The sequence below is a fragment of the Epinephelus fuscoguttatus genome, linkage group LG21 (assembly GCF_011397635.1).
Source record: "Epinephelus fuscoguttatus linkage group LG21, E.fuscoguttatus.final_Chr_v1".
Classification (NCBI taxonomy): domain Eukaryota; kingdom Metazoa; phylum Chordata; class Actinopteri; order Perciformes; family Serranidae; genus Epinephelus; species Epinephelus fuscoguttatus.
In genome coordinates, this window is record NC_064772.1 from 9,148,544 (window position 1) to 9,173,371 (window position 24,828).

The window sequence follows — 24,828 nt, forward strand, 5'->3', positions numbered from 1 at the left end:
ATGCTCCAGAAAAGTCAACATTTCTGGTCAGAAGGAAAAACACCTACATTTCAACGTTACGAAAGACTTGGACATCAACAGGTTTCTGTATATGCGCAAAGCAAAAGCACCAACCTTTTCAAGAAGGTGATTGAGGGAATGAAAAAGAGACGCTGTCTTCACACGGTCCACCAACTCTGTCACTAGTAGGAAACTTAAAAAAATCTATTTTGTTGCAAAGAAGCTAAATGACAAGCGGATCCAGCCGTTCCAAGTCATATTTTGATGTGATAAAGGACATTAGGGTGTGTTAATTGGAATATGCACAGCTGCATGTAATCAGGAATATTAGAGGTATATACACTTTCATTGACCATGTAAACAGCTTAGTAGTAATATTGTCATTTTCAAATTAAGGCCAAAAACAGGAATATTTTGTACATGTAAACTACCTAGGGAACTCGTAAGCATGGTTTTCTGTCTGTGCAGATGAACCTTCTCATATGCAAATCAGCTTTCTGTGCATTTAAAGGAACATTTTTCCTTGCAGTTATTGTCGGTCCCTCAGAGTTTTCATCAGCAACTGTGTCTTGTCTACCTTTTATGAGCTGACCTGGTTTGTTTGGTAGTTTTGTTTAACTCTGCCTGTTTCGTGCAATTCACTTTTTTAAAAGTCAGTTTTCAGTCCAGCATTAGCTGTACATGTGTCACATCAGAGCCATCTGGTTAAATTAGACTGAGTAGTCCTCCAAAAGGCCCAGCAGCTCTCATCATCACCTTCTCTTCAACACCAACTCTGTGCTGTACTGTTATCTATTTATGCACACACATCCACACAGTTCACTTTATTACTCTCTGTAAACTTTCACCTTGCTGATGATTCCAAAAATAGGACGAACAAACAGCAAACCCATCCACTGTAACATGCAGACTGTTTAATGCTTCAGCTGGAAAACAGGAGAAATCAGCACCAAATTTCAACTCATCAGAACATTAACTTTTTAATTTTGACACTAAACAGAGAAACATTTCCATTAACACTGACTTCTCAGTTTATTTTCTAAAACCAATAAGACAGCTTAATGAACTTATTTGAATGCTGTGACATTTCCCACTTTCATTTCCTAAAGATTGTCTGCATGTGGAGTGCGAAATCTGCCCTTCTGGGTATTATGTACAGACTAAGCCAGTGATTTTATGGGGATAAAATAAAATAAAAGGCATGAAGTGAGGACATTCCTGTCTTTGCTTTCATAAAACCTTTGCTTTGGTCAGTCCATATTTGTACACAAGTTGCTATATTTGTGTTTAAGCTGGAGCCAATTGATGCCATGTATAAGAGATGTGAAAGCATATTTGCATATAATTTCTCAAAGCTTCAACACTGATTTCCATGAGAGAAAAATCTCCTTTTTTCGCTCCATCTTCCAGCACCATTAAGTTAAACAGCTCTAAACTCTGAGTGCCCACAGTGTGGAGTGGAGAGCTGTTCTGAGTGACTGCCTGATTACACAATGCTGCTAATCAGTGTTGAAACATCTGTTAACGCAGGGACATTTCAAATGCGCAAACTGCTCAGAACAGACAAGTCAAACAAAGACTTAGGCTCGGTTCATTAAGCATGCTGTTACCCACAGAGGAAAAAGTTATATTTTCCAATTTAATAATTCTCTGTAATCAGAATCCCTTAATAGAAAGATAAGGGATTTCATGGACCAAGGGTGAACATCACTCAAACAAAGATAGACTGTGCATCAAGTTAAAGTTGAGGTCGACCAACAAAATATATACACACTAGACTATGGTGTATACATTTACATGTTACAACCTGCAACATGGGCACTGTACTGTATTATAACGATGCAGCTTTGCAGTAAAAATGCAGTGAGACCAGTTCTCAGTTAAACCAGCAGATGCTGCTGTAGGACAAGATTTTGGTGCCATGTAGCTCAGCTGCCATTATGTTTTCTCTCACACTACCCATCCCGAACTGCATTTTGTAATGGGTAATTAACAACATTAAGAAAAACAGAAAATAAAGAATAATAGCCTTTACTAGACAAAATGATGTCTATTAAAATTTTGTTTATTTAGAATAAATGCCAGTCAGTTGAGGTAAGAGTCCAGTATTACCTCCAGAAAAAAAAAACAAATCTGGAAAAATAGAGTGCACCAAGAATGAGTCCTGAAACCCAGGAATAAGTTGGCATTTTACCACTCACGGTTCCCTTGTCTCGAAGCCAGTGAGTTTTCTTGAATGGGTTTTTGGTTAGATGCCTGAAATAAGATCTGTGATTAACACAAGCTTAAGAGACTTTCATGTTTTGTTCTACAGCATAAAATACGTCAGTAAATACCCCACTTGTGAACTTTGAAGCTTCTATGTGTCTAAAAGGCAGTTTCTAACAAGTGGCTAACTGAGACTATTGAACGTCATCATGCCGAGTTGCGCTTAACACAGCTTTACAGTCTTGTTATGTTGGTGACCTTGGGTCATGAAACTCTTGTGTAGTTCCTTAATGTAAGGTGCAACCAACCCTAGTTACTTTACCACTATCTAACTTATTCCTGAGGGTGCTACTGTAAAAATGATTATAGGTGCAACTTCCAGTGAGATAGCAGAAGTAGCAGTGCGCTAGTTAGCCGCATTGACTTTTTATGGTTAATCCCAGTGGCTAATCTTGGTGACTAACAATGGCAGCAAGTTTTAAAACTACTTTAGCAAATACTGCTTTGATTTTTTACAGATATTTTACTAATGTTAAATTAACATTTTTCGGGTGAAGAGAGCGGAGGAGTGCACACCAGTGTTGGAGAGGTGCTAACCATTGACGAAAATATCCGAATTTGAAAAAAGAAGATGTCAGGTGCCCAGCCGCACACTCTAAGACTCTATGCAAAAAAGTTTTCTTTTACTCAAGTACCAACGTTTCGACTAGACTGTCTTCATCAGGGTATTACAAGACACTGAGCTACCAAACATTTTATAAGACACACAGGTGAGCTCAATGAAATTAACATTTTTCAAAATGTCCCTGCATTATTCTGGTACCTGTTGGGCTGTCCATATCTGTGACGTTACCAATAACCAGACTAAGCTTAATTTGTGGCTTCAACAGTGTTGAACAGAACAAAAGGAAATCGCTGTAAGGGACAGTACAGTACAGTTTCCATCGCTAACCGACAGGGAGAAATAGGTCGTGTAGGGATAAGAAGTTCATCTGAAGAAGCAAAAGAAGTCACCCTCTATATATTGTTTATTCATTTGGTATTCATGTCATTTTATCATATGCATTTAATTTTCATGGCTTATGTAAATACGTAGTTCAGAGATTATCGTGTCTTGTTTACTGAAGAATGTATAGTTTAATGTTTTGATGTAGTTAACAAAATATGCTCCAGCTTCCTGCATTTAGGCATAGTACTTGTTGTTGCAACTTTTGGCCATAAGAGGGAGTCTAGTGGCTTCTGTCAGAATTAAACAGAGACAGGGCACATGCATTATGCTGTAGTGCTTTAAAGCAAGGCTGGAGAGAAATGTGTAACAATGTCTGTGTAGAATAGAATAGAATGGCTTTATTGTCATTACACATAGTGCAACAAAATTAAAGTGCCGCAACTGATTAGTGCAAAGAATTTGCAGGTAAGCAGATATAACATAGGTAGGCTAGTGAACATTTGTGTGCAATGTTAGGGGGTTATGGAGATGGTGGGAAAGTTGGTGGTTTATTCCCGCTGTGTGTGTTTTGGTGTAACTTGTTATCCAATTAGAAGAAGCCGTTAAGCTAACTTTTGCCAGGCCGTATAGATGGTGTGCTTTTGGACTGCTTGTACCCGACTGTGAATATGGTAATGAAAGGTAAGTAATATTTTGTGTAATATATGTTTTTGTTTTATTGGTTGGAAGCTATTTTTGTTAAATTGTCATAAGTAAAAACAAAAACAGGGCACATGCTGTTGCATGCATACAAGCTGGACAGAAACGTGTAACAATGTACTTCAGTGTCTGTGTATTTTGCAGGAAGCCAAGTAAAGGAAGAGAACTATAGCTCACACTGAGTCTTTATTCAAATGTGCAACACTTGCCACCTGTACTGTGTCCTATACCAGACTGTCTCATTTTGAAAAATAAAATGCACGGTCCTCCGAGAACCGTCACCTTATCGTGGTGGAGGAGTTTGAGTGCCCTAATGACCCTAGGAGCTATGCTGTCGGGGGCATTTTGCCCCTGGTAGGGTTTCCCATGGCAGATTGGTTCTGGGCGAAGGGTCAGACAAAGAACAGTTCAAGAGACCCTTCATGATGGATACAAACAAGGACACGTGTACCTGGCCGGGAGGGTTACCGGGGCCCCGCCCTGGAGCCAGGCCTGGGGTTGGGGCCCGTGGGCGAGCGCCTGGTGGTCGGGCCTTCGCCCATGGGGTCCGGCCGGGCCCAGCCCGAACCGGCTACATGGGCTCGTCCCCCTGCAGGCCCACCACCCGCAAGAGGGATCCAGAAGGGTTCGGTGCAATGTGGATTGGGCAGCAGACCAAGGCGGGGGCCTTGGCGGTCCAATCCTCGGTTACAGAAGTTGGCTCTTGGGACATAGAATGTCACCTCTCTGGCGGGGAAGGAGCCGGAGCTTGTGGAGGAGGTTGAGCGCTACCGGCTAGATATAGTCGGCCTCACCTCAACACATAGTTCCGGGTCTGGAACCCTAGTCCTTGAGAGGGGTTGGACTCTCTCCTTCGCTGGAGTTGCTCCAGGTGAGAGGCGGAGGGCCGGGGTGGGCTTTCTGATAGCCCCCAGACTCTCTGCCTGTACGTTGGGGTTTACCCCGGTAGACGAAAGAGTTGCTTCCCTGCGCCTTCGGGTCGAGGCGGGTCCTGACTGTTGTCTGTGCTTATGCACCGAACAACAGTTCAGAGTACCCGCCCTTTTTGGAGTCCCTGGGACGGGTGCTGGACAGTGCCCCAACCGGGGACTCCATTGTTCTGCTGGGGGACTTCAACGCTCACGTGGGCAATGATAGCGGGACTGCCCGATCTGAACCCGAGTGGTGTTCAGTTATTGGACTTCTGTGCGGGTCGCAGTTTGGCCATAACTAACACCATGTTCAAACATAAGGATGTCCATTGGTGCACGTGGCACCAGGACAGCCTAGGTCGCAGGTCAATGATCGACTTTGTAGTCGTATCATTTGACCTGCGGCCATATGTTCTGGACACTCGGGTGAAGAGAGGAGCACAGCTATCAACTGATCACCACCTGGTGGTGAGTTGGATCAGATGGTGGGGGAAGACGCCGCGCAGACCTGGCAGGCCCAAACGAACAGTGAGGGTCTGGTGGGAACGCATGGCGGAAGAACCTGTCCAGATGATCTTCAACTCCCACCTCCGGGAGAGCTTTGACCGTGTCCCGAGGGCAGAGGGGGACATTGAGTCCAAATGGGCCTTGTTCCACTCTGCCATTGTCGAGGCGGCGGTTGCGAGCTGTGGCCGCAAGGCCGCTGGGGCCAGTCACGGTGGTGATCCCCGAACCCGCTGGTGGACACTAGAGGTGAGGGGAGCCGTCAGGCTGAAGAAGGAGGCCTACAGGGCATGGTTGGTCTGTGGGTCTCCGGAAGCAGCTGATGGGTACCGGTGGGCCAAGTGGAGTGCACCGGCGGCAGTCCTGGAGGCAAAAACTTGGGCGTGGGAGGAGTTCGGTGAGGCCATGGAAGAAGACTGTCGATCGGCTCCAAAGAGGTTCTGGCAAACCGTCCAGCGCCTCGGGGGGGAAGGCGGCAACTTGCTCACACTGTTTACAGTGGGGGCGTGGAGCTGCTGACGTCAACTGGGGACATTGTCGGGTGGTGGAAGGAATACTTTGAGGAGCTCCTCAATCCCACCAACACGTATTCCAGTGAGGAAACAGAGACGGGGGTCTTGGGGGCAGGTCGTCCAATTTCTGGGGCAGAAGTTGCTGAGGTAGTGAAACAACTCCGAGGCGGTGGAGCCCTGGGGGTGGATGAGATCTCGTCCCTGCTTTTTGCGAATGACGTGGTCCTCCTAGCTTCATCGAACAGTGACCTCCAGCTCTCGCTGGGACGGTTCGCAGCCGAGTGTGAAGCGGCTGGGATGAGAATCAGCACCTCCAAGTCTGAGGCCATGGTCCTCAGCCGGAAAAGGGTGGATTGCCCACTCCGGGTCGGGAGGGAGGTCCTTCCTCAGGTGGAGGAGTTTAAGTATCTCGGGATCTTGTTCACGAGTGAGGGTAGGATGGAGCGGGAGATTGACAGGCGGATTGGGGTGGCGTCAGCAGTGATGCAGGCGCTTAACCGGTCCATTTTGGTGAAGAGGGAGCCAGAAAGCGAAGCTCTCGATTTACCAGTCGATCTACGTTCCAACCCTCACCTATGGTCACGAGCTCTGGGTAGTGACCGAAAGAATGAGATCGCGAGTGCAAGCGGCCGAAATGAGTTTCCTCCGCAGGGTGGCTGGGCTCAGCCTTAGGGATAGGGTGAGGAGCTCAGACATCCGGGAGGGACTCGGAGTAGAGCCGCTGCTCCTCCACATCGAGAGGAGCCAGTTGAGGTGGTTCGGGCATCTGGTAAGGATGCCTTCCGGACGCCTCCCTTGGGAGGTGTTTTGGGCGTGTCCAACCGGGAGGAGACCTCGGGGCTACCCCTGAACACGCTGGAGGGACTACATCACCTGGCTGGCCTGGGAATGTCTCGGGGTTCCCGCGGAAGAGCTGACGGAAGTGGCTGGGGAGAGGACTGTCTGGGCTTCTTTGCTGAGGCTGCTGCCCCCGCGACCCGGACCTGGATAAGCGGAGGACGACGAGTACGAGTAGAAAATGCACGGTCCTCTACTGGTCAATACTGTCAATATTATTTGACCAGTATCTTTGTGCACGTTCTACTCTAAAATACGTTTTCACATAAGAAATAATAAAACCAAGGCAAGCTAATCACTTTTTATTCTTTTTTATTTAACCTTCATTTAATCAGGAAGTCTGATTGAAATGGCTGTCAGAGATGGCAGAAGTATGATCATGTTTTCCCGTCTGACATGTAACAGGTGGTGTGTTTCACTCTTATTTCCCAAAAACTCTATGAAAGAGGATTAGTGTACTGTTAGCTTATTGTTACCATTGGTAATTGGCTGTCCCAACCTACCGCCAGAAGTTGTGCCCAAAATTCAGATAAGGTTTCATGGGGGCTAGAAAAGATATGGATGGTTTGTACAGTTTGTCGTATTGATCATTTTAAAAGAGAAGGTTTCACCTTTTCATCATCCTAGAAAAAGTGCACATATACCAACACAAGCGATTTCCTCTCTTCCTGATTCAAACATGCACTTTTACTGGAATTGAACTGTTCACTCTAAGAAGTGAGTGATCATGAGACAGCAAGCTCCCCATGCACTGTGCTTTCTGTTAGGGCTTATATGTCAGAGCCTGTGGTTTCCTGTGAGAAAACTGATCAGAGCCTTTTTTAGAAACTCATCAAAATCTCCCCATATCCCCTGATGATGGATACCTGGTGACAAGGGTATCATTCACTATCATCTTGAAACCTTGACTGGATCCTCACATCAGGTTTCCATGACAACTCAGCTTGAGGGGTTGATGGAGAGTAAGCAGTGGCAGCAGAAGATGTCACTCCTTCCTGACTGACTAAACCCAAATTACAAAATGTTCAGATTCAGTCTAAAGATTTATGAGAGATGGGGATATGCTTGAGCGTTTTCATGAGTTAGATTGAGCTGATCAATGCCTGGACAGAGCTTCAGTTCCCCACAATTATTTACTATTCAGTCAGTCCTCTTTAAAATGTCCTTTATTTTTTTTGCTGTTCAGTCATGGCCAAAGCCAACAATTATTTATTATACCCTCATTGACTTTCTTTCACCACTTTGTAATACACAGCTGCAGAGGATGCGTCACATAAGGACCCACCCGCAGAGTGAGAGGGAGGAGTATTGAGGGAGCTGAGGATTAAAAGTGGAAACATCTGACTTTCAAGCAGGCTTTATCACATAAAATAATAACAGAAACGTGAAATAAAAGACCAATTAAGGCAACTTTCCTCAAGCTAGATGCATGAATATTATTTGCTTATCTCCAACTACATTTCTTTTTTAAAAATATTTTATTAATAGATTTTCAGATTTTTACACAAACACCACACTGATTTGCAGTTTGTACAACAACACCACCATGTTTCCATTGCTCTCTCCCTGTAGTCCGTGGCTACCTGTCCATCTGTCTGAGTTCCTCGTCAGTATATTCCGGCTCAAAACAAATATGGCTTCTTTTTTAAAGTTTGCAAAGTCAGCTGTATGTGAAATAAGTCACTATATCCACACAGATCTCTCACTGTTGTATGAGTCACTTCCTGGTAGCATGTAAATATAGGGAGATGACATCACGAGATGTCATTGATCTTGTGTCATGCAGTCACTTATGCACCCACTTCAGGTGTGTGCTCCCGAACATGCATGCAGCTTTGGTCTGAGAGGCTTCAGTTGACATTTCGGTTAACAACACAGTGTAAATGGTGTCTTTTCTGGTCAAATTTGAATGTCACTGCTTACAGACCACTTAAACTGGTCACCATTTACTTCAGTTGTACCAGATTTGGCTACAACACTGTTTTCCGCTGAAAACATTTCCCTGTGGTAGATACATATCCTGAAGTTAAGAGAGATCAGTACTGCACTTCTCTTGTCAGATCATCTAGTTGTTTATTTCTTGAATTCAAAACCATCTGAACAAAATCTTTGAAACAATGTTTTTACTATGTAATCAAGTCTTTGTGAAATGTCTGGTTGATCTAAGATCAGACACCACTATAAGGGACACAGTGTCTTCCTCTGACTGCTTTATTGGTTGCATTTTCATTGCTAAGCAACTGGGTAGGCCTATAGATTAGCTGCTGTTGGTTGGCTGTAGCCTCTGGATGGTAAAACACCTCAATTTATAATGTGGATCACGGCGTCTGTGGCCAGCCAACCTCGCTTCTGGCCAGATCGTCTTGATGGCAAAAGCCAAGGCTGCCAGCAGCTAGCAGTACAGATCCCTTGACTCTTCCAACCAGCGTCCATAGCCAGTTAGCCTCGCCGCTAGCCGGAGCGTCTGGATTGCAAAAGTCCTGCCTCCCACGAGATTGGTGATGCGGATCCCCAGACACCTCCACCAGGCGACTGCAGTTAGCTAACCTTGCTGTGGTGTATGACTCCTGCAAACGTCGTTAGGCCGGCCAGGATGTAGGTTCATGCGCAGTCATCAATGTTTTTCATTGAGAAGCACCTGCTGAAACAAGAAGCACCCCCTTCTACAATCACACTCTCCACTTTGGCGGCTTCACAATGAAGAAAACTCAAAAGAATAAGAATAAAAGGAAGAGATTGGGAAAATGGTGCTTTACCAAAGAAACTTCAGTTTAATGTTGTTGTGTGACTACCAACGAAGAAATGAGATGGTTGCAAAAAGGGGGTATGCAAAGGGGGTTGCAAAGGGGGTATGCCACAGGTAGCAGGAGAGCTAACAGCAGAAAGATGACCGCACAAACACATACATCAGTCTCCTGCCTGCTGTCTGGCTTGTTTGCGTTTGAACTGACTCAAAATGTGATATACTCATGTGGATGTAATCTCTAGTTTGGAGATAACATAAGAAATCCAAACCACTCCAAAAGGACTGGTTAATGAAAAGAGAAGAGCAGGAAGAGAGCTATTGGGGAGAGTGCACTTACATTTCTTTACCTGAATCCAAAGATTGTGCACTTAATGTCATAATAGATCACAGTGCATTATGGGTAAAAAAGCCCATAAAGCCCAGAAAGCATGTTTGATCTTAGAACTGCATTGTTAACATACACCAAGTGCTTTGTCTGATAACCCTATTTCTCCGAAATTGATAATATTTCCACACTGATTTATTTCAGAGTAATAATGTTATCCTCATCGTTTTTCTCTTGGCTGCTTGCCACCTGCCTGCTGCAAGGGCTAATTAATGACGTAATGCCCCTTGGTATATTAGCCTTCCAGGACAAAGAACAATGTTGTACAAAAAGAAAATGTTTATGTGCCAAATGTTCCTTAATAAAAAATCATTTACTTGGATCTGTACATGGCCAAAATATTCCTATGATAATAGAGAGGAAATAATCCCAGACGGTAACAGCTAAGTCAAAATTTCAGACCAAAATCAATTCATTTTGTGTAGTTGTGTCAACTTTGGCACATTTACATGCAAATCTGTGCTGTTGGCCAATTCCAAACCATCCTGACAGTGCTGACCCTCTGGGGAATGTGATATAAATGTTTTATGAACCTGCTCTGTGGGGGTAGAAAAGAGGTGCAGCAAGGTTTGCTGTCAGCCAAACCAGAGTTGATTCACTTTTCCTCGAATTGTGTTTCCTTGAATCTATCCATTGTCCACTTAGTGACAAAAGGGCATGTATTCACTATGCTACCAAACTTCCCACACTGTCAGGAGGAGGCACAAATGAATTTTCCTACCAGTCACTCTCTGGCCTGACCAGGCACAATTAAAGGAGCAATAAGCGAAATTCATCATTTCTAGATTGAAGGAATTGAAAAATTGCTATGTGAAGAACTAAAGGTGTACTTCCGGTGAGTACAGCTGCACATGACTCAAAGCTGTAACGAGAGCTGAATCCATCAAATCAAACTGAAATACCTGTTTGTGATTGGTCAGTGAAGAATTAATACTAACGTGTGTTTTGACTTGCTGTGTTTCTGTGTCAGATTTCCAAACATTGGGCAGACCTGCTATATGAACACAAGCCTGCAGAGTCTCCTAATGTTAGAGGACTTCATTGGGGGCATCAGTTGCATGGAGCAGGTCTGGAGCTCAGTACCTGAGGCTCAACTGATGAGGCACAGCAGCTACACACACACATTCACACTTACGTCATTCTCAAGTTTTTCCACAAACCTGAGTACCAAAATGAAACACATGCAAAAATGTCTCTTTTTTTTTCGTCTCGCCTTCTGCAGAAGCTTGATGGATGTCAGGGACGTTCATTCGTCCATATACGCTCAAGTTAAAATCCCGCTCCTGGAGTCATTTAAGGATGTGGTCTCTGCCCAGGTGCCTGTGTTCTGGGACACTCTGCAAAAGGTGAGTCAGCTGGCTTTACATTCTGTTGTTTCACCTCCTGACTGTCTGGGCTCTGTGTTTAAACTCTTCTCTGTGTATTCAGGACCCTCATGAGTTCCTGACTGCAGTCCTGGAACAGATGAGAGGTCTGGCCCCTCTGCTGCAGGAGACAGCAGCTTTCATGGGCACACATTATACCTGCCCTGTAGACGATCACCTAGTGATCACAATGGAGAACACCAGGACATGCAAAAGGTGAGACTGCACAGTTCAGGGTCACACACAGTCAATTTTCAATGGTGCCACCTTAATGATCTGGTCTTGAATAAGCCCTGCTCTTGTCCTGTTATGAAACAAAATTGTGTTGTGACCACTGCAGCCAATATTAATGTGTATTGTCTCTTTAATGTGCAGCTGTGGCGCACAGTCAGTGAAACAGGAGGAATTTACAAACCTGTCTCTAGACCTCATCCCTGGAGGCTCTGTGGAGGACATGTGGGTCACATGATCACTGACTTATCTAAAACATCATGCAACAAACACTACAGACACACACACACACACATACACACTGCCTCTGTCTGAGCATGTGGACGTGTTGTAGTTGTGTTCATAACACACATCCTGTTTCTCTGTGCTGCTCTGCAGGAGACGGAGGTGGAGTTCAGGTGTGACTGCGGAGGGAACACATCGAGCTGCAGATCATCCCTCCTCACTGTGCCACAGTAAGTGACATCACATCTGACATAAATGATCACCTGACCTGGGTGGCTCCCAAACTGTGGTCGACTGACCCTGAGGGACCCCTGAGAGTCAGTTGATCTCAGCGTCAGACACCGATGCACAGAGGCACCCTTTGTGGCAGTATGACACGCACTGGGCAGCAGCAGTTTGTGACACTGCCTGCAACAACTGTAGTATAAAGGGAAACAAAAGTCTGTGTAGGGCAGGCAAGAGGGGAGGCGAATGGGTCAAACAGACGCTGGACTTTCAGCTGGGAGCCAACTGTTCACTTCCAGTGTGAAACCAAAATCAGTGGAGTTATTTTAATAATAACATGTGCTAGCATGTGTAGCACGCTACGCTACTGAAGTATGTCACGTGACGTATGTAACATAACAACATTGGTAACGACTGAACCTATTTTAAACAAAACCATGCTGGTTTTTGTCTACATCTAACTTTAGTTGCCTAAACCTGACATAGAAAGGAAGTAAACATAAAAATGAAGTCTTTTACCTACGTTGCAAGTTTATTTTGAGAGAGAACGTATGCACGTAATGAGCAGAAACTGCACATTTCCTGTGAAAACAGAAGTGTATTTGAAAAGACACATGTAAGGAGCATAGATTATCATGTCGTCCCTGAATATCCAAACCGGCCCCGGGGGGGTGGGGGGGGGTGGGGGGTACCTAGGGTGTCATATTTTGAGGTGTAGGTCCACTGACAAAGCGTCAGTATCTGACGAGTTAGGATGAGAATGTGTTGCTCCACTTTGTCTTTAGGCTCAACATTAATCCTTTCATATTTTCATACCTTCTCCCTCAGAGTGCTCATCCTGCAGCTGGAGAGGTTTCGCTACTCTCCCTTCTTTGAGCTTGAGAAGGTTGATGACCTTGTCAGGCTGATAAGAGACCTGCTGGTCTCCTCCACACAGGTTAAGAAAACACAAAAATCAGGCTCATGTGAAAGTAACCATGTGGACAGTGTGTGCTGTTGTTTTGTGTGTGTACGTGTGAAGCTAACTCTTATGAACTGTATTCCTTCACAGGATGGAGGCTGCTACAGCTTGGTCAGTGCCATCAGCCATTTTGGCTCCACAGAAATGGGTAAGAGAAGCACACACTGAAGGCTGTATGTGATCGTCTGTCGTCCTCTGTCATGTTGTAGATAGAAACGTTTCAAGTCCTGATGGAATTAACCAATAATAATTATTCACTTTATTTATTCTGAGTAGTTTTTAGTGGAACTTTATCCTTTTCTGTGTGAAATTTATGGTTATTTTTTACTATTTTGATTGATAAATTTAGTTATTAGCACTCTCTGCTTTATTTGGAACTCTTTTCTGCTACCTTCTTATATTTTATGTAAAACCATAAAAGTTTTAAACATCATGTCATATTCAGAGTCTTTTTGATACCACTCTCTAAGTTGTAACTAATGGTTTTATGAATGGTTAAGAAATAAATAATAATGCTTTATGGGTGAGTTATACGCCAAGCTGTCGTGATTCTAAAAAATACCCCTTTGTTTGTTATCAGTTAACCTTCATAACCTCCACTATGTTTTAAGATATTAATCAAGATCTCTCTCTTAATAGGACACTACATCAGTGAAGGCATCCACCCAGACTACAATCCAGACGAACCAGATGATCATTGGCTCACCTACAATGATTCAATGGTCTTTGAGACGTCCGGCAAGTTAGTCTGTGAGCAGCAGGAGAGGGGTGCTAACATCCTGTTCTACAGGAGAAGTAAGAGGACAACACTGTCACATCCTTAACTCAAGTCCTGAAGAACAGAGAGATTTTTAAATGTGCCAACATAGTGTTTATATCAAGTGTGTTGTCTTCATTCTCAGTAGTGTAACCCAACTGACGACGTGATGTCGGACTAAGAGACCTGGACACAGTCAAGACGTGATGTCGGACTAAGGGACCTGGATACACCACACAGAGACAGGATGACCATCATGGAGCCAGGAGACCCGCCACGGGACAAGGAAGGTAAGTGAGTTTCTAAACTTGTCTGTTTTCTTGGTGCAGTTGTTCAACGTGATGGTGGACAACAGATGACCAGGAAAGACGACTGGAGGATGAACAAAGAAGATGTCCCGTGGCCAGGAGCAGCTGACGGTTCCCTCGCCCTTAGGAGGATGGGGCCCCCCCAGAGAGCCTGGTTCCTCCCAAGGTTTCTTCCTCTAGCAGGTAGTTTTTCCTTGCCACTGTCACCTCACAGTCGCTGGACAGCAGGACAGACCCAAGTCATCTCGTCAGCATCGACACCACAGCTGTAGAGATGGTCCTGTATTGTGCCAGAGTATGGCTTGCTGTCTGGGGAGAACTACAAAAAGAAAATCAAAGAAAATAAATACTACTGGACTTTAAGATTTTGTTGGTTGTATTTTAATGTATTTTTCAGTGGGAGTTTTTATAGTTCCATAATACAGCGCCAATTCCAAAAAAGTTGGAACATTGTGTAAAATGTAAATAATAACAATCAAATCCTTTTTGACTTATATTCAAAATGAATAAAGTCCAAAGACAAGATATTAAAATGAGGAGCAGTAAGATGATAGACTGGCAGAGGAGGTGTGTCACTGTGCTGCTGGTTGACTGTGAATCAGCTGATGACTCAGTTGACAGACCCAGATCTCGAGATAGAGAGTGAGCTCCATACATGAGTGCAAGGAGTGAGTGGCAAGGTGCGAAAGAAACTTACAGCCTGAGCATGAAAAGTATTGTCTTCCTGACTGAACTTTCGCTACAGCTTCACTTGTGTGAATGTGCCATGTGTCTGTCTACCACTATTTGCAACTTGTTATATTGTTTTTCAAATGGTTTACTATACTGTATGATATTTACCAGTTACCACAGACCATCTAAATACCTGCTTAATAACATCAAACAGCAAATAGATCTCAAATGGTCTCCTGTTGTACCTGTGTTCGAAGGAGAATGTGTCTTGGTTGGTGTCTTGGTAAAGTCCTGTTCACACACCTTAAATTATTTCCATTATGACCTTTGAGCTGCTTTTGTAAAGCAGGTGTGTTATCTGCCACCAGCTGCAAAGCCAAAATGCACAGAAAAAAAATATTTCCGTTGAATTTCCATTTCAAAGTCAACACTTCTTTTGGAGAAGAAACAGACAAAATCGCAGTAAACACAGGATGTGCATTAATAGCACATGGACAATTAGATTTGAGTATAGCTGCTGTAAGCTGGGTCTGTCTTTTGCATCCATGCTGCCCTCTCATTAGCACCAACTCTTGTATATATCACAGTAATTTGTTGAATGAGCAACGTGTGCCCTGCATGGTGATATGCCCATACTGGTGTCTGTGGTGGCATTATTTACCAAATATTACTAAATTACACCAGGAATCATTTAGCAATCACACTAAGCCAAAACTGCAAAAAAATAGAATTAAATGAGGACATCGAGTGAATCAGACCTTTTCCCCTGCGTTTGATGCTTACTCACACAGTCTCATCTGCCAGGCAGGCTATAAATGCCACTTAGTGGACAATATTCGTAGAGCCTCTGCCACATCTCATTATTTTATTAACACAAAGCACACCGCTCTGATGCTTCATTGTACTATATTATTTGTTGATCCTGCAGTTTGGCTTGTCCTCCCTTTCCTTTTCACTCCCCCCTGTTTGAACACAATCTTTGTTTCTGGGGGTGCTGTCCTTCAGTCCCCAAGAGCTTTGAAAAGCTTGATAGATAAAGATTGATCACTACAAGATCCCTAGAATCAATTTTCACCTCAGGGTAGTATGATAAGTAATGAACCAAGCGTGTTCATGCAGACAAGTGCACAATTTAGGAGGAAAAACAGCAAAACTTGTCTTCAAATTGTAGCTGAAAATTAAAAAAAACCCTGATTAAGACTATCCTCAAGTGACAGCACTGTTATTCAAGGGCTTTAAATAACTTGTATTAGTTTTTCTGACAACCCAGCTGACAGATTGTCCTAAAATGACTGTGTTCTCTCCCAGACACACTCAACTGACTTCAGAGAACTAGCAGTGGTGAAGGGCCCCTGCTGCGTTGCCTGACGTCACCGTATCTTGGCCAAGAAGTTGCACATGGACACACCACAGAGACAACAGCCAGTGGCAAACCAGCACATATGTTCTGCTCCTGTGTGAAGGGACATAGCTCTCCATAGCAGCAGACCATGGTTGTCTGTATTTGTCATTCAAAAAGGGAAACTGGAAACTGGTCTTCACGCTAGTTAGCCAGTTAGCACATTAGCAACACAATCCAATGTTGAACAAAGCATATTTATGTGCGCCAGTGAACAATATCACAAACTGTCATGAAACATTTCTGCTAAAGAGCTCAATGGCTAAAGAAGAATAATCTCACCTCATATATAAAGCTTGTTTTGGTCTCATCCCCTCTCAGCTTTAGCTGTTGGTTCACTTTCCTCACTTCCATTTCCTCTTCTAGTGCGCTGAGCTGAACTGACAATCAGAGTCACTTCATTCACAAACAGGCTCTGCTGTTGTCAATGCCATTGCTGATGTCAATTCAACTAGCAAGAAGACAGGGGCCAATGAGGGGCAACGGTGCGGAACGCAAGGGTGACAGGCACTCATTGACGACATTGACCAATGGCGGACCATCAGCTTGGTGTGTCAGGATCTTGTCAGGCCCTGTCGCCACAACCTGCTAATCTGTTGCTAGTCGGTGTCGCTACTATTTCCCTGTTAGTTGAGAATTATGAAGGCACAGACCAGAGACAAGGGTGCGGGTGCCAGTCTGAGGCTAAGGAGGATGACAGATTGGTAGGTGGGCGCTTTTGCTCTCTCTGGCCTGGCGCATTAAATGTTTGTCCCCTGGCTAAGGGCAGCACTGGTTGTGGTCTATCAGGTGGAATCCTGCAAGGTGTTTCCCTATAACCACTTTATTGTGTCCTTCCAGTGCCAGTGCCAGTGGCCCCTGCGGGGTGGCATTGGTCGGTCACTTGGCCAGACACCTAGGGAGGACTCTGGGGATGTGGTGGTTTCAATCAATCAATCAATCAATCAATCTGTGCTGTTGTCCCAACATGGCCATGGGGGTTCTGGTGATTCATCGTATGTGGTCTGGCTGCCTGATTTTGGACCATGTGGATAGTGTGATGCGCAGACAAGCACTGCCTCTGAGCTTGCGAGTCACCTTGTGAGTTTGGGTGGTGTCTGTGCTGTGGGGGTGCCATAAGTGTGGGTGGACCTAGTCGAATCGCCACCAGATTTCCTGTCACTTACCCAAGTGTTGGGGACTGATGGCTTGGGGCAGCTTTGAGTGCAAATGCTGTCCCAGGGTGTTCTGCTCGGCCATCTGTGTCTCCTTGCACAAGCAACACGCACACATGGCTGCCGACATGCTGGAAAGGTCGGCTCCAGGCGGCCACCGTCTGCGGGTCCTTAATTCTGGCCTGTGCTCGGTCGAGGAGGTCAGCGAGCTAGCTCCTTAGTGTTGTGACGTGCAATCTGCCTGCCTCTGTGAGCTGCTGGCCGCTCCCCCCAGGATGGAGAAAACAGGGGAGCAGATTAGGTCAAAGTGCAGACTCTTGCATAGAGCTCTTTGACCACGTTGTAGTCTGTCAGCTGAAGGAATTGGAGGGCTAACGGCTTAGGGGATTACTGGTGATTTCCTCAACTCCACCCACACTGCAGCAGACAGTCAAGGACACGCTCTATGAGGTCCTTAATGCTGAGGGGAGTGCTAATGAGACAGGCAAAATCCCCATCATGGAGGATGATTTCTTGCATGAAGCATATGCATCTGCCTCCTCAAACATGACCCCAAAAGTGGGTCGAAAGGTGGGACCTGGTTTCTCAGACCGGTGGGGGACAGTTGGGACCTGTTGGGCGTTTGGTCCACGGGGAGGGCAGGCAGTGCAGGTCTAGGCAGTGAGCCTGTTGATTCTTGCATTGTCTGTAGATAGGGCATGGTTGGCATCACTTGTTCTGGATGGACAAACGGGACATTCTTGCTCCATCCCCCTGTCTGAGATTGCTTCAGTCTTCAAGGGCAGATGGGGTGATGTCAGGCCATTCTGTGGGCTGGGTCAGTTTGACAGTCTAGGGCGCACGGGTTAACTGGGTCTTTTGTCGACTAATTACTCTGTTGGAAGACATGAAACACCTCCCAACAATGAAGAACTGTTCCTCCCCAGGGCATGGCAGCATCACAAAGGAACTCCTGCTGAGTTGGGATCCAAACGGGAAGAAGCTGGCGCACATGTTCTCCACATGATTGGTTTCAGGAACCCTGCTGAGGGCACTCAAAAAACGCCGGACGACACTCATATCTAAGACCACTGATCAGGGACAGCTCAGGGACATCAATCAGTGGTGTTGTAAATGTATTTTTTTTGTACATGAAATGAACTGTCTTTGATAAAAATTCAGTTTTCTCAATTTTTTTGTCTGAAATGATTATTTTTAATAAAAATGCGCAGATTCAAGTGCTGATAAAAAAGAAATGGAACAAATAGAATGAAATGGTTTTTTTTGTGTGTGTATAAAAACAGAAGATCTCCTCTTTATTTTGATGTATATATTGTTTACATATTCATGGCATAAATTATTCTGTGGGTCTTGAAACATCAGTGAATATGATCAGAAATGCTGGTGGTGGCTGGAAACATATAAATAATACATTGCAAGGAAAGTGTTAAGAGATGCAGCTTTCCCTTGGCATAGATTTCGGCAAGGTGTAATATCCCGTTTTGACCACTAACACATGGGGCCACTGTTTTACTCATTTGATGCTACTCTGTAACAGATGGGGAAAGTATTAAACACTATAAAAGAAAAGTATTATATCAAAGACGGTTTTACATTGGCCTAATGTGGGGTATGAAGAGGCAAAAAATCGGTGCCTGGAAGTGGGCCTGTAGGCTCCCGACCTTGTCCTCAACGATGCTTCTCAATTGTCCTCAGATGTCAGGCTGGTACCTTGGAATCAACTAATCAGCACTCAAGAAAACACTGGAGACAGGCAGAGTCCGATGCAATCGAGTTTAATGTGTTCACAAGCCCAACACATACAACTCATCGAGTCAAGCCCCGGAGCTGGACTGAAAACCACCTCTCAATGCACCTGCTTTTATGCTGGTGGAGACTGGGCAGTGTCTCCACCTCTTTTTGCCAATCCATCCCATTTTAACCCAATTCTATTGGTGGATACCTTTTTCTTTTTGTCCAATCATGAGCAGGCCCATTTTTAATGGTGTAATACTTTCGCTTTGAGCCTGGAGTTCCCCAAATGTCCCACCCTTAGCTCCGGATTCACTTTCACTTTATTTTTAAAAAACATGTGAATTTTAGGGACTTTCTTTATGCAGCCCCTTGTGCCCTTATGTGTTAGTATGCAATATGAGCCTTTAATGTGCACTAGATAATACAAACATTTGAATGTGTGTGTGCATTATTATTTCACAAAGCATAATAGGTTACACTTGAGTGCGTAAGTGCTTTAGTATATGGATACAATGTTTATAGCTTATATTATGAATACTTTGACGTGTATATCAATATTTTAACACATATAGATACACCACACTCAGTATTATAAGAACTTATGCATTAAACATGGTTATATGATAGTCACATAATTTTGTTTTCTTAATCACCTATGCAGTATAACCATTCTACTTGATCAGGAACTGTCTCTTTACACCACAGGTACTACTATTTAATTTAATTATATTTAAAGTATTATCTTTAATCCCACAGTAGCTGAAATGGACACATTTGTTACTGATTTTCACCTCATCTGTAGTTTTATCCAGTCAGCCTGCAAAACACCTGAAATCAATTCCATATCAAACTATGTGTAAATGTAGCCTAAGTCCTCACTCATATTGTCTGCTAGAGGTTTGCTTCAGTCTTATGAACAGGCCTACTTATGGGGGTTGGCAACTATTTAATACTGCAGCTTCATTTACGGTAGTATTCCTTTTTTTTTTTTTTTTACTTATCTCAAAGTTACCAAAATGTGTATTGAGTATTGTCTCTCTCACTTTGCTCTATTGCATTTTAAAATTTACATCAAAATTTATCTGATCAAATAGATCCTGTATATTTTACCTTTGAGCATTATGTGTTGCACTGCAACTGTTTGTTTTTAGTTGATTTTTCTTTTCTTTTTTAAGTTTATTCAATGTTTGTAGTCATCACACAGCAGCTGGATCAATATGTGCGTCTCCACATTGAAAAAGAGGTGCTGTGCTCATTTTCCGCACATGGCACAGCACCAGTAACTTCATAAATTAGATCTGTTTAAATTGATAAAAAGGATTGGTGGGGATCTAAACGGAAGTGGCCTTCAGAGATTTCTACATATCACGTAGTTTTGCTGTTACACACAGATTCCAGGTTGATTTAGTGAAAATATTTGGAACATAGCAGCCGTCCCCAGGATGAGTTCAAACTCAAAATATTCAAAATATATATTTTTTTCCTGTTCCAGGTTATCATTATATTGCTCTTGTTTTTCTCTGATTTTGCATCAGCATGTACCAAGCTGTCTCTACGGTTATGTCCTCTTCGGCAGATTAGATGGACATCAATGAGTGGTGGTTCTTTTAAATTCATGGACACCGTTGGGTCTGATGAAAACATGTGCCAGTGTTCTTTAATATTAGAGCCCAGTCTTTGACAATTGAGGGAATACTAAACATGATGGTGTGTTTCTTCTTTTTCTGTGGGAAATTCTTTTTTAACAGTTTGTTTCTTTGTTCCTGTAAGGCTCCCTGACAGGCTTCTTCCACACAGTCACTTACATAAACCTGTTCTAAATCTACCGATTTATTAATGAAATCCTCTGTGGTTTGACAAATATGTATGAGTCTGAGGAACTGACTCCTTGGTAGACCATGTTTAAGGCATGTGGGGTGATAACTATTTACAAGGAGTAAACTATTTCAAACTGTTTCTTTTCTGTAGAGAGCAGTGCTCAGTGTACTGGATTTTTTTTTAACCCACGTGTCCAGGAAATAGACTCTATCAAAGGCACAGTCCATTGTGAACTTTAACTTTGGATCTTTGTCCTTGAGAAGTCTTGCAAACTCTTTTAATTCATACATATCTCAGACAGAAAATATCATCATTGTATCGATACCATTTGAAAATGTTTAGATTCTCTATGTTGTACCCCCACTGAGCATTATGTGTCTCTTCACTGCGACTGTTTGTATTAAGCTGATTTTTATTTTCTTTTTCAGTTTATCAAATATTTGCAGTCATCACACAGCAGCTGGATCAATATGTATGTCTCTGTATATACGGATCAGCAGGGATGTAAAGGGGCCTTCAGCGCTTTCTACATATCAAACAGTTTTGCTGTTACACACAGATTCCGGGTTGATTTAGTAAAAAAAACTAAAACACAGCAGCCGTCCTGGGTATAATAAGCGAAGTGCTAAAAGCTACCACTGTAAGCTAACTGCTCAAAGCTGAAAAGGCAGTTGATCAGTTCCTAGTGGATCTCGAAATCCATCGGGGCCTGGAGAAAACCACAAAGAGTATCCAGCTCAGATATTATTCTAAGATGTTCCGTTACACTGATATGTAACATCTTGTTTTCACTCAATGACCTCTACAGGCTCAATCATTTCTAAAGTGCATTCATAAATAAGATGAACTGAAAATGTGTGGCTACACACTGAGCCACCAAACATCTCATACTGCTATACACCAGCCTGATCCACTCTACCTTGAGCTCAGACAAGTGGGAGCCAGAAGAGCTCTTTCCGATAGATAAAGTTCAAGGTCAGAGGCAGTCAGGTTTATGCTGATGCTGATAAACAGATAGTAAACAGAGAGGTTGGTTTAATTTATCGGACCAAACATGCTGGTAATACATTCAGAACAATGTAAGACTTAAACATTTGCTCCTATCCAGAATATGAAAGTCAAATGTCTGACCTGGTCATCACTGCAGCATGGACACTGTCTGCGGGCAACAGGCCGCCTCAGTCTCTCTGGCCTGTATACAGACACTCTGCAGGAGTCCCGGTCTTGTGGGAAGACGGGCACAGCACACGGCTACAAAACACACTAATGTTAGACTGAGGCTTCACAAGTGATAATTATAATAATAAACTTTATTTATATAGCACCTTTCAAAACACAGTCACAAAGTGCTTTACAATAAAACTGAACACATTTAAAACACAAGGAGAATGATTTTTTGATTTTTTTTTAATTTAACCTTTATTTAACCAGGTGAAAACAGTCACGTTGAGATAGGATATCTCTTTTTCAAGTGAGCCCTGGACAAGAGGCAGCACAATTAGACAGTGTACAAATAACAAGTAATAAATAGACAGTGGTAGACAACACAGTGTTAAAAATAATTACAAGAAGGAAATAAGTTTAAAAAAAATCATTTCTAGACAACACTTGTCTAAAAATAAAAACAAAATTAATTTAAAAACAAGAACATACAGACTGACATGATTTGTTTAGATAGGACTTAAATTCAGTAAGTGAAATAAAAGACTCCAACATTAGCTCTTTGTGCAATTCATTCCATGAAGTTGGAGCACTAAAACTAAAAGCAGTTTTACCAAATTCTGAATTAGTTTGTGTAACATCATACAGTATGTATCTGCTTGACCTAAGATTGTAATCAGTTGTACTGGATGTTAAAAGCATATATATGGGGGACTAAATGAGTTATTGCTTTATAAACAAAGGTCAACCAGTGTTTATGTCTTCTTATGTAGAGTGAAGGCCAGCCAACCATTGAATACAGTAAGCAGTGATGTGTAGAGTACCTTGCATGAGTTAGAAATCTTAACGCTGAATGAAACAGAATCTAGAGATTGTAGCAGTGTCTGTTTAGAATGTCTGTAAAACATGTCACCATAATCTAAAACAGGCAAGAAGGTAGATTCCACTAATCTTTTTCTAGCTTCCTGTGTAAAACAAAAGCTGTTTCTATAGTAGAAACCTAAAAGCAAATTGACGTGCTCGACTCGCCGTTTGAAAAATCACAGGGTGCTGACCCAAAATTCACAAACTAAATAAATCCAAATGTCAGCACTCACAAATATCATATATATCAGTCTTTTAATAACGCACCGCAGTATCACAAACGGACGCGTTTCAGCACTTGGCTTTCCTCAGTGTTAATGCACAAAGTGGGTATAACCCACATATCTAACAGACAGGACCTTGCTGAATCACTCCAGCTGGCATGAATCAGTCAATCAACCAATCGGATCCAGAGATCCACAGAGCAAGATGTAAAGACAATACAAAGAGTGGCCAATAGGTATGCTGAGCCTACAATCCAATTAAATTAAAATTAAAATAATCAGATGACTATCCTTAGTACGTCAAAAACTATCTCAACAGTGACTGATCAAAAAAAACTTGAACGGATCAAGTATAAATGCATATATAAACATCCAGATAAATAATGACATGAAAAAAGTGTAATCACTCTAAAGGTAAATCCTATATAATGGCTATATCAGCCAAACAAGCTATAATCACATTACAATGATCAAACAATACCAATAAACAATTAAATAAGTATCCTTGAATTACAAGACCAAAAAGGACAGAAAAAGATAAAAAAGACGAGTCACCTATCCACAAGACCAAATGGGTTATATATATATATATATATATATATATATATATATATGTATGTATATATCACATTTTTCACGTCACTATATCACCGTTTAGACCAATCTGATGTTTGTAAAGTCTATAAACACAATGATTGAACAAAGATTACTATTTCAATAACATGGTTATCGTAGATTAGCTGGGCTGACCATTAGCTGTTAGCCCTGTTAGCTGTTAGTGGTGTCTGTAATAGGTAATAACTCATTAAACGGTCCGTGAAAAAAATATTGTTTTCCAGCGGATATCTTAGTTACAACATGGTTGAGCTAGCAAAGCAGTTTGGTGTTGCTACGTGTGGTATTTATTCAGTTTTGGGAAATCACGATGTCTAGAAAGCATCAGTGGCTGCAGCTGACAGGGATAGCTAACAGCAGCAGCAAAACTAACATCAGGACGTCATCTGTTAAAAGCCTCCTGTTGTCGGATACGACATGAAACTACTCCAGTTAGCTCAATCATGTTGTAACAAGACATCCGCTGGAAAAAATATTTTTTTCACGGATGAGCACATGATTGATAAAATGGAGTTAAATCTCTCGGCATCCATTTTCAAGCTCTCTGTGTGTTTGTTTCCTTGCGGATGAGAAAAGGGGGAGCGCACATTTCCGGGAGGGCGTGTCCTATTCAAAAATGCAAGAGGTGTTGCTTTGTTGCCGGCCGTTTTCGCTGGTGTGTTAAGCACACTTTAGAAAGGAGTGTCCCCAGACTATCAGAAGGCGGAGATTTCTGATTGTCTGGTGGCAAGACTATTAACAGGATGACTTCTTACCCAGCCTATAGCACTCTCAGAAAGACCAATACTAGCTAACAGCAATAATAAGAGGTCATGGCTGACAGTGTCAAAAGCTTTAGTTAAATCAATAAATAATGCAGCACATGATTTACAGCTATCAAGAGCACTGATTACATCTTTTAATACCTTCATGGTGGCAGTAGCAGTACTATGATTTATTCTAAAACCAGACTGATAGGTCAACAAAATATCGTTATTAACCAAAAACTGTTTTAATTGCTCACTAACGATAGATTTCAAGATCTTAGCTACCACTGAAAGTTTAGAAATTGGACGGTAATTGTCCAATTTAGATGGGTCACCACCTTTTAACAGTGGTAGAACCAGAGCAGATTTCCAGTCTTCAGGAACTGCATTCTGTAACAGTGATAAATTCAAAATATATGTCAGTGGATCAGCAATGATCTCTGCTGCATGTTTCAGAAAAATGGGCTCAATTCCATCAGGCCCAGCAGACTTGTGTGTATCAAGTGTTTTTAGGGCCATCAAAACCTCATGCCTCCTAATAGGAGTGAAATTGAAGCCAGCACTAGTGCTGCTATCTCCCTCTGAATGGGGTACATTCAAAACATTTTGATGTGGGTCA

At 42.8% G+C, this 24,828-nt stretch overlaps 1 protein-coding gene and 1 long non-coding RNA gene across 2 annotated transcripts in view; one reads left to right on the plus strand and one right to left on the minus strand.

Annotated features, from left to right (window-relative positions):
• The window catches only part of LOC125881506 (cadherin-20-like), a 712,657-nt gene that overhangs the window by 373,846 nt on the left and 313,983 nt on the right, over window positions 1-24,828 (minus strand). The gene's annotated exons all lie outside the window — the stretch shown is intronic.
• LOC125881511 (uncharacterized) lies at window positions 12,822-13,820 on the plus strand. Its single transcript, XR_007448240.1, has 3 exons — window positions 12,822-12,905; window positions 13,397-13,552; window positions 13,660-13,820. It is a non-coding gene; the product is annotated as an uncharacterized LOC125881511 (long non-coding RNA).